This window comes from Triticum aestivum, chromosome 2A, assembly GCF_018294505.1.
Source record: "Triticum aestivum cultivar Chinese Spring chromosome 2A, IWGSC CS RefSeq v2.1, whole genome shotgun sequence".
Lineage (NCBI taxonomy): Eukaryota > Viridiplantae > Streptophyta > Magnoliopsida > Poales > Poaceae > Triticum > Triticum aestivum.
Window position 1 is genome coordinate 433834380 of NC_057797.1, and position 14122 is coordinate 433848501.

The 14122-nt window shown below is 40.9% G+C and overlaps 1 long non-coding RNA gene across 1 annotated transcript; it reads left to right on the plus strand.

The window, feature by feature from the left end:
- The first annotated feature begins 8835 nt into the window (after positions 1 to 8835).
- LOC123188910 (uncharacterized) lies at positions 8836 to 12505 on the plus strand. Its single transcript, XR_006495365.1, has 4 exons — positions 8836 to 9373; positions 9492 to 9528; positions 10416 to 10525; positions 12111 to 12505. It is a non-coding gene; the product is annotated as an uncharacterized lncRNA (long non-coding RNA).
- Positions 12506 to 14122: the final 1617 nt, after the last annotated feature.

Below are 14122 nucleotides of genomic sequence, written 5' to 3' on the forward strand. Positions count from 1 at the left end.
TCTGCCACGAGTGGTACTTTTGTGGAGATTACTTTTGGTAAAACCACGAAATTGCTTGATAATATTATGGCAAATTATTCACAATGGCATGCCGAAAGAGCTCCTACTAGTAAAAAAGTTAATTCGGTTGAAGAAATTTCTTCTTTGAGTGAAAAAATTGATGCTCTTTTGAAATTGGTTGCTAATAAAAGTTCTCCTATTGATTTGAATGATGTGCCTTTGTCTAGTTTGATTGAGCAAAATAGTGATGTCGTAGATGTGAATTTTATCTCTCGAAACAATTTCAATAACAATGCTTATAGGGGTAATTTCAATCCTAGGCCTTTTCCTAGTAATTCCTCTAATAATTATGGTAATTCCTATAGTAATCCATATTATAATAATAATAGGAACACCTATGATCTTGAGAATAATATTAAATAATTTATCAACACTCAAAAAGTTTTCAATGCTACAATGGAAGAAAAGCTAAATAGGATTGATGATTTGTCTAGAAGTGTTGATAGAATTTCTCATGATGTAGAAAATCTCAAGATGAAAATGTTTCTGCCTAAGGTTGAGGAATCAATTAAAGATCTTTATGTTTCTATGGATGAAAGTAAGAAAAGAACCGCTATGCTTAGAGCTAGAAGAGAATTTTTAGAAAAGGCGTTTTCTAGTGATTGCTTTCGTAAAACTGATGAAGATCTTAAAATGATTGGTGTTTCTTATATTGATTCCTTGTTTGGTAAAATTAAAATTGATGATAAAGGGACTAGAGAAGAGTCAACTTTAGCTAGAAGGCATCCCGATAATTCGGAGGGTGAAAATCTTGTTGAGAAAATTGATAAAAGTGGGTTTGAAGAGGTCAAAACTTTAACGTGCCCACTCTTTTGGATAACAAAGAATTTAATTATGATAGTTGCTCTTTGATTGATTGTATTTCTTTGTTGCAATCTATGATAAATTCATCCTATGCTTATGAACAAAATAAAGCTTTTGCTAAACATATTGTTGATGCTATGATGAAAGCTTTAGAAGAAAAGTTGGAATTAGAAGTTTAAATTCCTAGAAAATTGCATGATAAGTGGGAACCTACTATCAAAGTCAAGATTAAAAATTATGAGTGTTTTTCCTAGTGTGACTTGGATGCTAGTGTTTCTACAATTTCGAAATCTTTATGTGATGTGCTTGGCCTTACCGACATTGAAGAATATTCTTTAAATTTGCACTGGCGAATTCTACTATTAAAAAGCCTATGGGAAGAATTAATGATGTTATTCTTGCAAATAGGAATTATGTGCCCATAGATTTTTTTTGATATTGATTGCAATTCGTCTTGTCCAATTATTCTTGGTAGACCGTTTTTACGTACTATTGGTACCATGATTGATATGAAAGAAGGCAATATTAAACTTGAATTTCCACTAAGGAAGGGTATGGAACACTTACCTAGAACAATAATTAGGCCACCATATGAATCAATCATGAGGGCATCTTATGGATCTAGAAACAAAATGACAATACTTAGATCTTTGCATTATGCCTAGCTAGGGGCGTAAAACGATAGCACTTGTTGGGAGGCAACCCAATGAATAAAATTTATTTTTGTCTTTTTCTTTCTGTTCTTGAGTGTTTGCACAATTATGCTACTGTTATGATTGTGGTTTTTGTGTTTTAATTTGTGTTTGTGCCAAGTAAAGTCTTTAGGATCTTGTTGGGCGATAGTTAATTTGATCTTGCTGAAAAACAGAATTTTTTGTGCTCACAATAATATTTATAATTTTAAACAGGATCATGATAAAATACCAATTCTTTTTTGCATAAGTTTAGTATACAAATTTCTCACGTGGTCCTAATTTTCCAGAATTTTTGGACTTTCAGAAGTACTCGAAATATCCAGATTGCTACAGACTGTTCTGTTTTTGACAGATTCTGATTTCTTTGCGTTGTGTGCTTGTTTTGATGATTATATGGTTTTATTTGAAGAGTTTTTGCCATATAAAAGTTGGAATACAGTAGAAATAATTCAATAGTAAAATATGAATGGGTTTGCAACATTACTTATAGTAGTGATTTATTTTCTTATACTAATGGATCTCACGAAGGTTTTGTTGAGTTTCGTGTGATTGAAGTTTCCAAGTTTTGGGCGATGGTACAATGGATGAAGGAATAAGGAGTAAGAAGAGCCTAAGCTTGGGGATGCCCATGGCATCCCAAGCCATTATCCAAAGAGAAGCAAGCAACTAAGCTTCGGGATGCCCGAGTGGCATCCCCTCTTTCTTCTAGCGACCATCCATATTTTACTCGGAACTATATTTTTATTCGTCACATACTATGAGTTTTGCTTGGAGGGTCTTGTATGATATGAGTATTTGCTTGTTTTTCTTTGTGTTTTAAGTTTTGAATCCTTGCTGGACACACCTATTTGAGAGAGCCAAAATTATTCCATGACTTGTTAGAATTGCTTTCTATGCTTCACTTAAATCTTTATGAGCTATGGAATTGCTCTAGTGCTTCACTTATACCCCCTCCGTCCGGAAATACTTGTCATCAAAATGGATAAAAGGGTATGTATATAGACGCATTTTAGTTCTAGATACATATCTTTTCATCCATTTTGATGACAAGTATTTTCGGACGGAGGGAGTATCTTTTTGAGCATGGTGTGCTTTAGTATTTTTGAAGAAATGCTCTCTTGCTTCACTTAGATTTATTTGAGAGTTAGTAATTTTTTTGAGAAATTCTCTCTTGCTTCACTTAAATTAATTTGAGAGAAAGAAATATTATGGTCATGATATTCACTTATATTTGTTTGAGCTTTTCAAAAGCAACACATGAAAATTAGTCCCAAAGTGATAGATATCCAAAGAGGGTATAATAAAACTTTCATGAAGATCATTGGACAAAATAAACTTGATTCCTTATAATAGTTTTGAGATATGATGATGTGATATGTGAGTCATGTTGATGAGTAATTATGCTTTAGTAAGAATATAGGTGTTAAGGTTTGTGATTCCCTATGAAAGCACGAAAGTCAATAGTTATGCAATGAAATTACATCCTACTTGTGGTGCATTATTCGGTGTTAATTATGCTTAATGCTCACTTATGAGATTTTTCGTTTCTTGGTTGGTCGCTTCTCAATCTTTTGCTAGCCTTCATTTTACACTAAGTATGATCACTACTTGTGCATCCAAAATCCTTTAAACCAGTTTTGCCACATGAGTCCACCATACCTACCTTTATGCGGTATTTCCGTGCCATTCTAAGCAAATTTGTATGTGCCATCTCTAATTTTCAAAATAAATTTCTCTCTTGTGTGCTCGTACCGCTCATGAAACGATAGGGGGTGGCTAATATATTTCCATGCTAGATATGTTATTCTCACGATGAGTGTTTATTCACTTGTCATTGCACGAGAGTAAGGCACAAGTATTAAGGATGCCCAGTCCCGAAATGAAAAATGAATTTACTTTATGTTATCAAATAATAAATTCCTTGGAAAGTGTTGGTATGGAAGGCACCCGTGGATATGGCTAGCCATGGAAAGTGAAAGTATGGTTGAAAAAGGAATAAACTTTAATTTCTGTTTGGAAACCGCCTTTAATATATCTAGCATGGAAAGTATTGGGAACTACTTGATCGTTCTCGTTGACAGGAAAAGCATGCCTCCCAAAATGTTTTTATCTCTATCTTTTTTGCTTTGAGCTCTGGCACCTCTACAAATCCCTACTTCCCTCCATGAAGGGCCTTTCTTTTACTTTATACAATTTTTATTTTTAATTTGAGTCTCCATCTTATCTTATAAAGAACCAACTAGGGGGCACTTTGATCATACTTGAGCATTGGGTGTAGCTAATATGCGAGTGTGTTTCATGGATGGATCAATGATTGAGCATAATTGGCTAGGGATAACTTATTTTAGTGTTGATATTTTGAAAGACATGGTTGCTTGTTGATATGCTTGAGTATTTAAGTCTCATGTCAAAACTAGACTATTGCTTTGAACCATATAAAAGTCCAAATGTCCATGCTATAAAGAAAAGAATATGAGATGAACATGTTAGGTAGCATTCCACATCAAAAATTTTGTTTTTATCATTTACCTACTCGAGGACGAGCAGGAATTAAGCTTGGGGATGCTAATACGTCTCCAACGTATTTTTAATCTTTGATTGTTCCATGCTGTTATATTATCATTCTTGGATGTTTAACAATCATTTTATCGTCATTTTTTGGTACTAACCTATTGACACAGTGGCAAGTGCCAGTTGCTGTTTTTGCATGTTTTTTTACATCGCAGGTAATCAATACCAAATGGAGTCCAAACACAACGAAATTTTTTGTGGATTTTTTGTGGACCAGAAGACACCTAATGGGTCGGAGAAGTACCTGTGGGTGCCCCGAGGGGGGCACAACCCACCAGGGCGCGCCTGGGCCCCCAGGCGCGCCCAGGTGGGTTGTGCCCACCTCGGTGGCCTCCCGAACCACATCTTTGTTCTATAAATACCCCAATATTCCAGAAACCTGAGGGGAGTCGATGAAAATCAATTCCAGCCACCGCAAGTTCCAGAAACACCAGATCCAATCTAGACACCATCACAGAGGGGTTCATCATGTCCATTGGTGCCTCTCCGATGATGCGTGAGTAGTTCTTTGTAGACCTTTAGGTCCGTAGTTAGTAGCTAGATGGCTTCCTCTCCCTCGTTTGATTCTCAATACAATGGTCTCTTGGAGATCCATATGATGTAATTCTTTTTGTGGTGTGTTTGTTGGGATCCGATGAACTTTGAGTTTATGATCAGATCTATCTTTTTATCCTTGAAAGTTATTTGAGTCTTCTTTGATTTCTTATATGCATGATTTCTTATAGCCTCCTATTTCTTTTCCAATATTTGGGTTTTGTTTGGCCAACTTGATCTATTTATCTTGCAATGGGAAGAGGTGCTCTATGATGGGTTTGATCTTACGGTGCTTGATCCCAGTGACAGAAGGGGAACTGACACGTATGTATCATTGCCATTAAGGATAACAAGATGGGGTCTATTTCTACATAAATAGATCTTGTCTACATCATGTCATCGTTCTTATTGCATTACTTCGTTTCTCCATGAACTTAATACACTAGATGCATGCTGGATAGCGGTTGATGTGTGGAGTAATAGTAGTAGATGCAGGCAGGAGTCGGTCTACTAATCTTGGACGTGATGCCTATATAATGATCATTGCCTAGATATTGTCATGATTATTTGAAGTCCTATCAATTGCCCAACAGTAATTTGTTTACCCATAGTTTGCTATTTTTCTCGAGAGAATCCACTTGTGAAACCTACGGCCCCCGGGTCTCTTCTTTCTTATATTTGCCTTTGCGATCTATTTTTATTTTCTTTTATTTTCATATCTATTAAACTAAAAATACAAAAATACTTTGCTGCACTTTATTTTATTCAAGATCTATTTATCCAATCTATCGTATTTTTATCCCGTCTTTTTGCCAATTTCTGGCGCCGTTACCCGAAAGGGATTGACAACCCCTTTAATACATCAGGTTGCAAGTATTTGTTATTTGTGTGCAGGTGTCGTGCACGTAGTGTTGCGTGGTTCTCCTACTGGTTCGATAACCTTGGTCTCATCACTGAGGGAAATACCTACCATTGATGTGTTGCATCATCCCTTCCTCTTTGGGGAAATACCAACGTAGTTCTAGCAGAATCAGGTCCCAGCTGTCACGGGGGAATCATTCTTTTTGCCCGTAATAAGGACGCACTTGCTTGCATGTGAAGATGTAGCTGGTGGGTCCCAGCGGTCAGGGGGAGAAAACATTATTTTTCAGGGTAGGAAGGATGCTGTTGCATGCATGCATCCATGGGCGTGGTGCGTCCCCACTGTCAGCCTCTCACGAACAGTCATCTTCCGATGACTCTCATTTGTTGACCACATTGACCACACCGTGCCGACGGCGAGGCCCCAGACTGGAACGGCCCGGAGATGGGGAAGACACGGCAGTGGAGTCACAGATGGAGAGGAGTAGGAAACTTGACTGGTTCGGGTGCATGGTAGCACTGCCACCCATGGGAGACATGAGCAAGAACACAAGTTGAAGAAGCAACACGGCGGTCCAACTGCTAGAATCATTTGTTGATTAAGTTGACAAAGCCCTGTGTACACGTCAGCTTAGTAGGCCCACAAGTCAGCCACCAAATCTGCCGGGTCCCAACTGCCATCGGGAGCAATAGTTTCTTTCGCATAACAAGGAGCCACTTCCTTCCATGCGAAGATACAGGTGGTGGGTCCTAGCTGTCAGGGGAGGAAATATTTTTTCAGCTTAGTAAGGTGGAACTTTCCTTGCATGCGACCATGGACCTCGTGGGTCCCAGCCGCCAGGCTCTCCACGTACAATCGTCTTCAGATGGCTATCGTTTGTTGACCACGCCACACCGAGCGCAGCGAGGCGGTGGACGACGGCGAGGCCCCGGACGGGAATGACCCGGAGATGGGAAGACGCGGCAGTGGAGTCGCAGATTGAGAGGAGTACAAGGGTTATAACTGGTTCTGGTGCGGCGTGGGGCTGCAGTCGGTAGATAATAACAGGAGGGTGGAGGGGTGGACGGATAGCCTGGCTGGTGGTGGGGTAGCGCTTCGCAGCGATGCATGCTAAGAAGAGCCGCTAGCCGCCAGAGGCCAGAGCAGACGGTCCCAGCGACGCTGGAGGAAGAAGACAAGAGATTGAAGGTGCATGCTAGCCGTTGGATATAAATCCAATGGTTGTGGATGTTAGAATCATTTGTTGACTAAGTTGACAAAACCTTGCGTAGGCTTCGACCCATTGGCTCACATGTCAGCCTGCAAAAATGTGGCATATATTTAACCCATATTTTCTAGAATTTACAGTCCATTTGCTGAGCTGGGTGAACAAATAATTTCGCGTCAATGCGGCCCCTTTAATATTTCTAAGAAATCCCAGCCATTTGCACTTTCTTGAAATACACGAATTAGTTGGGATTGTTCTATATATAATGTTAGGTTAGAAGGAGCAATTAATATCAAAAAATAAAGCGGAGCGGCACATTTTTTATATATAAAATTAACAAATTAGCGAGTTATTGCTCAAAAGAAAAATGAGTGCGTTATTATTACATTGGTCCTTAAAATCTTCTTAAGCTTTTGTGCCCAGTCACCAGGATTTTCCTTGCCTGTAAGTCAAAAACAACCAGGATTTTCCTTGCCAACTTATGTTAAACATTTACTTTTATAAGTTAATAAGACGTGGGATGTTTTTAGAATGTATATATAAGTCTCTATTAAATATACGATAATAGTAATAATATAAATATATATAATGTGGTTGGAAGGGAATGCAAAAATTGGACACAACATTATTATTCTTATATATAGATAAATAGAACAGAGATCTGCGTTTTATTAAAAAAATACATTGGGTTCCCGATCTTTAAGAAAAAGTAAAACCTACGCTGGGAGGCCCATAGACCGGTACGTACATGATGGACCTCAAAAAATAAGTTGAAACCACTATCTCGGTATGTCATGGGCTACACATATTTAAAAACAAAACCTAGGCCTAGCTGATACTTGTTCGCCCTCTGAAAAAATGATACCAGCTAGATTCCCGATACCCTTTTCCTGCAACAACAACAAGAACAAAAAAAGATCCCCGATACCCCTGAAAATAAAAGCTCCCCGATGACAGTCATCGTTGGAAATTTATTTCATTTATTGAATAGGTTGACAAACTCGTGAGCCCCAACGTCAGTATACAATTAGGAGGAAGCTCTTTTCCAATGAGGTACTTGCTTGCGTATGGCTTGGACCAGGTGGGTCCCCACTGTCAGTCTCTTGGCGTACAGTCCTCTCCGGATTTCTCTCGTGTATTGAACATGTTGGCAATGGCATACGGCGGCACTATGGCAAGCACACACAGACGGTAAAGAACTGGAGCCGGGGAAGACGCCTTCATTCTTTCAAACATACCGCACTGGCCCGATGGCTGTAGCCCTCTCACCCAAAAGTTGTACTGCCCGTGTTCGATTCCAACTGGTGCAGTTGAAAATATCTAACACTTGCCAAATTTTCATCCCTAGTTTACCTAGTTTTTCGCACTCAACATTATCTTGCCATTTTGAAAATAGCATATCCTTTTGACTTTGCATCATATGAAGATGTGCTATACATGAATGTTGATCAGCATGATGTTAACTTGTTGTTAATTCCATTTTTTACCATGAATAAAATTTCCAACATTCTGTTATCCATGTTTGGAAAGTGCATGTTGATTTAAATGCTCTTCCTCTGAAACATGCAGTTTCTTATCTGAAAATCACTTGGACAAGCGGTCATCACCGGTGTTGGATTCGATGCCGCGCGTCTTCAATCCATCGAGAACGCGAGGGGGAAATAAACTTCCGTCCCGTGCTGTCGGTTGGGGAATGGAGCGAACTAGACTAAGGAGGGGGCCGGCGGCGCGACTGAAGAAGCACATCAGACGTGATTCTTTTGAGTGGATGGCTCTCGACACTACACCACAACACTTAACTGGGGGCAATTAACTGCCGGGAGAAATACCAATATAAGGGCAAACAAACTGTCGGAATCTTTTTACTGGCGGTACAAGTCCTTGAGGGCAGGGTAACTGCCGGTAGGTGCTGAGAAAGAAGGGCACACAAACTGCCGGTGTCGGTATCCGTCATCTCATCTGCGGGGAGAACTAAACCTAGGCCCACTATCTGCCGGTAACCGTTCACGGGCCGAAACGAGATGATTGGGCCCAAAAGCGAGCTAGCACGGAGAGCGCGTGAGAGCCAAAATGAAACTTATGATCTCCTAAGAAAAATGAAACTTAGGCGCCGCCCCCGACTAGATCTAGCCCAAATCCCCTTCTGCTCCGACCCCAGACCCCGCCGACCACCTTCCATCGCCCGACCCTAGCCGCCGCAGACCCCAGAACCTGCTGACTACCCTCCACCGCGCGACCCCAGCTGCCCCGACCACCCATCGCAGCAGCCTCCTCCCGGACCACCATTGCCGCCGAGGGATCCTGCCGCCGGGCACCTTCCTCTACCGCGCGGCGTCAAATACCCTCCTCCGCAGATCTCGTCCGCCCTCTGCCGCATCCCCGGCGCCGCCTAAATGTCGCCTCTCCGCCTCGCTTTCTCCCCAGACAGCACCGTCTCCTTGGCATCTCTCCTGAACTGCCGAGATGAGGCGTATGCGGACTAGGGTTTGGCGCCGCCTGCCCTCCTGGTCGACCTCCTCCGGCCAGTGCTCCTCTGCCCCTGGTCGACCTCGACGTCGTGCTTCCCAGTCCATCGTCCTTTGTCCTGCTCCCCCCAGTTCGTGCTCCTCAGGTCTCCTCCTCTTGTACTTCCAGCCCGAGGTACCTCTTTAGTTTTTTCCCTATTTTTTTTCTGTTAAGGTAACACTGATCAATAGTTTATAGTTGACACATTTGTGAGAAACTTATGCTTACATTTACTTATGCCTGTGCCTTGCAGAATCACAGGTCAACAGATGTTTGTCTCAAAACGACAGGTAATACCATCATGCCAAATCTTCTTCCTCTGATTTGAAGAAAATAGCAGAGCGCTCAAACTATAGCTCTAGCGACAGTTGCCGCTTTGTCTTACTGGTAAATATTTGCTACAAAGTGCTATTTTCAGCTGCAAACATTCAGCCTATACCATGTACTGCATGTTTTACTAATAATTGCTGCCTGGTATCTTGTCTGACCTAAAACATATGGTCATTTTTAGTAATAGCAAACGCAAATTAGAAATTGGGTTGGGCAGGGAATTCATGACCTGAAACATATGTTTGTCAACTATGATTATTTTGTTTCAAATAGCAACACATACAAACCTTGTTTTGTTTGCATGTTAAGGTTTAGGAGGTTGAAAAGGATATTAACACGCATAATAAGTGACTATCTTAATTTTTGTGACTAAGGAAGTTGGAACTATTAGTTGTGTTGATTGTTACATCTTAGAACATTTTTTATTTGCTCATGAAAATGAAAACTGTTGAACATGACCCCACCTCAATCCCGCGAAAAAGAACTTGGTGGAACTGTTGGATGTCTTATTTTTGAATGGCAAAGAACAATCACTCCCGATCAGGTGAGTACAAAATAGTCCAATTTTGTCCCATCCCATGTGTATGTTAGGATGTTAGCAGTCTGGTTTTCATGCCTTATCTGAACAATTGAAATATATAATGCAAAGTGGCACCAAATGTGTAGTTAGTGTCAAAAGACCTTCATAATTTGGACTGCTAATTCTTGTGGATTATCTGTTTGATTGAAACCGCTGTGCATTGCCAACATATTTCGTCCACTAATTTTGCTCTTGGATTCTGGCTGTATTTCTTTCTTTCCAAATTTGATTGTGTCATTCTTGTAATTTCTTTACCATGCTATGCAGAATGAATCATCTTTTGATGGTGCTCAAGTCATGGGCATAGATGCATCTAACCAAATAATACTTGCTTCTGGAAGGCACCTGGTGTAGGTGGAGAACATGTTCTTAGAGAGGTACATTTAAATCTCGTTCTTTGCCAAATTAATGGCTACCACCACTAAATTTTTGCAACACCTTATTGTAACATGATGGGCAGCAGTTCTATGTCCCCTCTCCGAGCTGCTCTTTCATGGTACTAGTTCCTCGGAGCAATCCTTATATATCTTGTATATCTTAATTACTTCCTATTTACAGCTAGGTATTTGGCTTGCTAGGTAAAGCAAAGGAACCATATTGATACTCACGATGAACTTAATTAGCAAAGTTAAAATTCTGTTCAAAATTCAGAACTGATATGATTTATTGTATTTGTACATGCTTTGCATATTGATGATTTGGTAAGCATCGCTACACTGGGCATGACCAATTGCTTAAAAGAAGGTCTCTATCATATTGATGATCTGTCAAAATGTACGTGTAGATATTCTGCACATTCTGGTTCATGCCACTACTTAATTAAGGTCTTCTTTTATGAGGTTCTGCCTTGTGCAAATAATATGATTATTTAGCAGCTTGGTTTCATGGCTTTGGATCTCATGTGAATAAACTATATATTAAGTGTTTGCTGTTCTTTGCTTAATAATAATAATAGTAACTTTGGAAATTACAAGCTTCAGTACAAAGATGCCAAAGTTTTGATATAAATTGTACTAACTCATAATGGTGGCTTCTAATTATAGTGAACTAGATAGGCGCTCACATGCTAGTGGGCTTCGGTGGCATTTTGAGCTCTTGGCTGTTGTCTTTAACTGCCAATGCGTAGCGGCCAACAAAATTAGCTCTAGTGCTTTGTGTGAACTTATGGTGGTTATTTACTTTATTTCATTGTACACTGCATTGTGCTATATATGTTCCATAAGTATAAACATGCTATGCTTGGCATGCGGTTTTGGGGAAAAAGGAAGCATCGCATGTGTACAAATCGTTTGACCTGCATTTTACTACTTGCTATTTACTATACATCGAAATTGTACTTGTAAGTGTAAAAATTTGTCTGCGGTTAAAAAAGTTTTGTATCAAGCTTGTAAGTTTTGTCACAAGGATGAGATTGTTTAATACTACAAAACTTCATACCTTTGCTTTCATAATTTCTGTATACGAAACCATTCTAAACTAAACCAACTAGATCCGATCCTTATCTGTTCATAATTTTTTTCTCTGTGGTTCAAAAAGTTAATTGACGTCTACAAAGTTGTACTAAAGTTGCATCAATTAATTTGGGTATTAGGGAGTATCAATCTTGTAAGTTTTGTCACAAGGATGAGATTGTTGAATGCTACTCCCTCCATTCTGAATTACTTGTCGCAGGTATGGATGTATCTAGATGTATTTTAGTTTTAGATACATCCATTTTTGTGACAAGTAATTTGGAACGGAGGGAGTACAAAACTTCATACCTTTGCTTCATGTTCTTGATGTTTGAACTGGGGATCCCATGAAATTCTTTTTTGTAACATGGTTCTCATCTCTGAACATCCTCAGCTTTCCATTTTTAGAATTTTTTAAAACAAAATACGGCAATTGACATCTGTTTCGTTAGCTTTTTATACTAATGTTTTACTTCTCCGAACTAAATTTTTGCAAATTACATCGATCTAGTTGCAGGTCTTTGTATATTTCCACAATTATGGAGGGTGTGGTTTAGCTGTGTTTTTCAGAGCATTGCAAGTTTGGTGACTCTTCTGGGGGAGTCATGTGGCTCTTTTTGAATGATGGCGTTTCATAGGATGGTGGCAAGTCTGGTATTTAGAAGACATTTTATGAAGCCTGAGGAAGTCCTGGATTAGGGGGTGTTCGGATAGCCGGAACTATACCTTCGGCCGGACTCCTGGGCTATGAAGATATAAGATTGAAAATTTCGTCCCGTGTCTGGAAGGGACTTTTCTTGGCGTGGAAGGCAAGCTTGGCGATACGGATATGTAGATCTCCTACCATTGTAACCGACTCTGTGTAACCCTAGCCCTCTTCGGTGTTTATATAAACTGGAGGGTTTTAGTCCGTAGGAACAACCATCATACCATAGGCTAGCTTTTAGGGTTTAGCTTCCTTAATCTCGTGGTAGATCTACTCTTGTACTACCCATATCATCAATATTAATCAAGCAGGAGTAGGGTTTTACCTCTATCGAGAGGGCCCGAACCTGGGTAAAAACATCGTGTCCTTTGTCTTCTGTTACCATCCGTCTAGACGCACAGTTCGGGACCCCCTATCTGAGATCCGCCGATTTTGACACCGACGTTGGTGTTTTCATTGAGAGTTCCTATGTGCCATCGCCATCAGAAAGGATGCATCATCCCGTCTTTAAAGACGATACTGTTGCTAAGGGAGCTTTGGCTGTCGGCCAAATTCTCCGGCAAGGTGGTTTCTTTATGACCGCCTGTTCGGCTGCTGCGCCGATGATGACCTCTCGGGTCATCGAAAGCAATCTTCATGTCAGCTCGGAATTCGCCGAGCAGCTAGATCCAATGGAGCTCTCTTCCCTAAACGAGCTTTTGGATCGCATCGCCGCCCTGGGAGTCGCTACGGATTACGACCAGATTGGGCCTAAGCCCGATCTGAGAGAGATTAACTCTCCCCAGGTCACCCATCACGTTGCCGTGGTAGAGGGACAGTGCGGCGACCCTTCATCTATCTTAAGTACTAGCTATATCCGGATTCCCGATCCCTCCAAGCCGGATACCCGCGGAGGGGAGGACATCACTCAAGACCTGAACTTAAAGTCAGGCGACGGGCTAGATTCATTGGACAACATCCAAGAATCCAAACTTTCGAGTTCGGAAACTCCTTGGCCTCTGGGCCTCAGATTGGGTGAGGTTTCGGATTTGTTTCCACCCACCCACCTGTACATAAGCGATCTATCCTAAATTAGGCAAGAGCCTGAAGAAACAGTACATCATTACTGGGCCAAATTCCTCCTGGTTATGAACAGGATAAAGGACTGCCGCGAGGAAGACGCAATTTCATTCTTCTGCAATAATTGCACGGACAAGGAAATCCTCAACGCCATAAGTCGCCGTGATATTACACGCTTCGCTGACTTGGCGTCCATAGTACAAAAGTACTGTGCGATGGAAAGCACCTGGAAAACCGAAATAAAATTTTGGGACAATCCGGCCCTAAAGACAATCCCAGTCCGAAATAAAATGGTGCATCATCGCCAGACACCCGGGTTCAATACCAAAAAGCAAAAGCCCTCTACAGGGCACGAAACCGTACTGGAAGGATGGCTTAATGGACACTGTAAAATTCACAGTGCAGAGGGCGCCACGGCAACTCACAGCCTTAGAGCATGTTGGATACTCCGGCAGGTGGCAAAAATTGGCGAAGATCTTCTAATTCCAGAAGCCACAGAAAGCCACCCTAGAGACACCAGTACGGTATTAACAGTCTTCGAGACTTTCACATCAAATAATATGCGAAAAAGAACACTCCGCAGCCTTGCCGAAGTCTACCAAGTAGCAATAATAAACCCATGGAGTGACACGGCTATTACTTTTAACGCCAGTGATGAACCTAAATTCCGAACAGCCCGAGCACCAGCCGCATTGGTCCTCAGTCCAATAGTGGACGACTTTCGTCTTACCAAGGTACTCATGGATGGCGGCAACGGA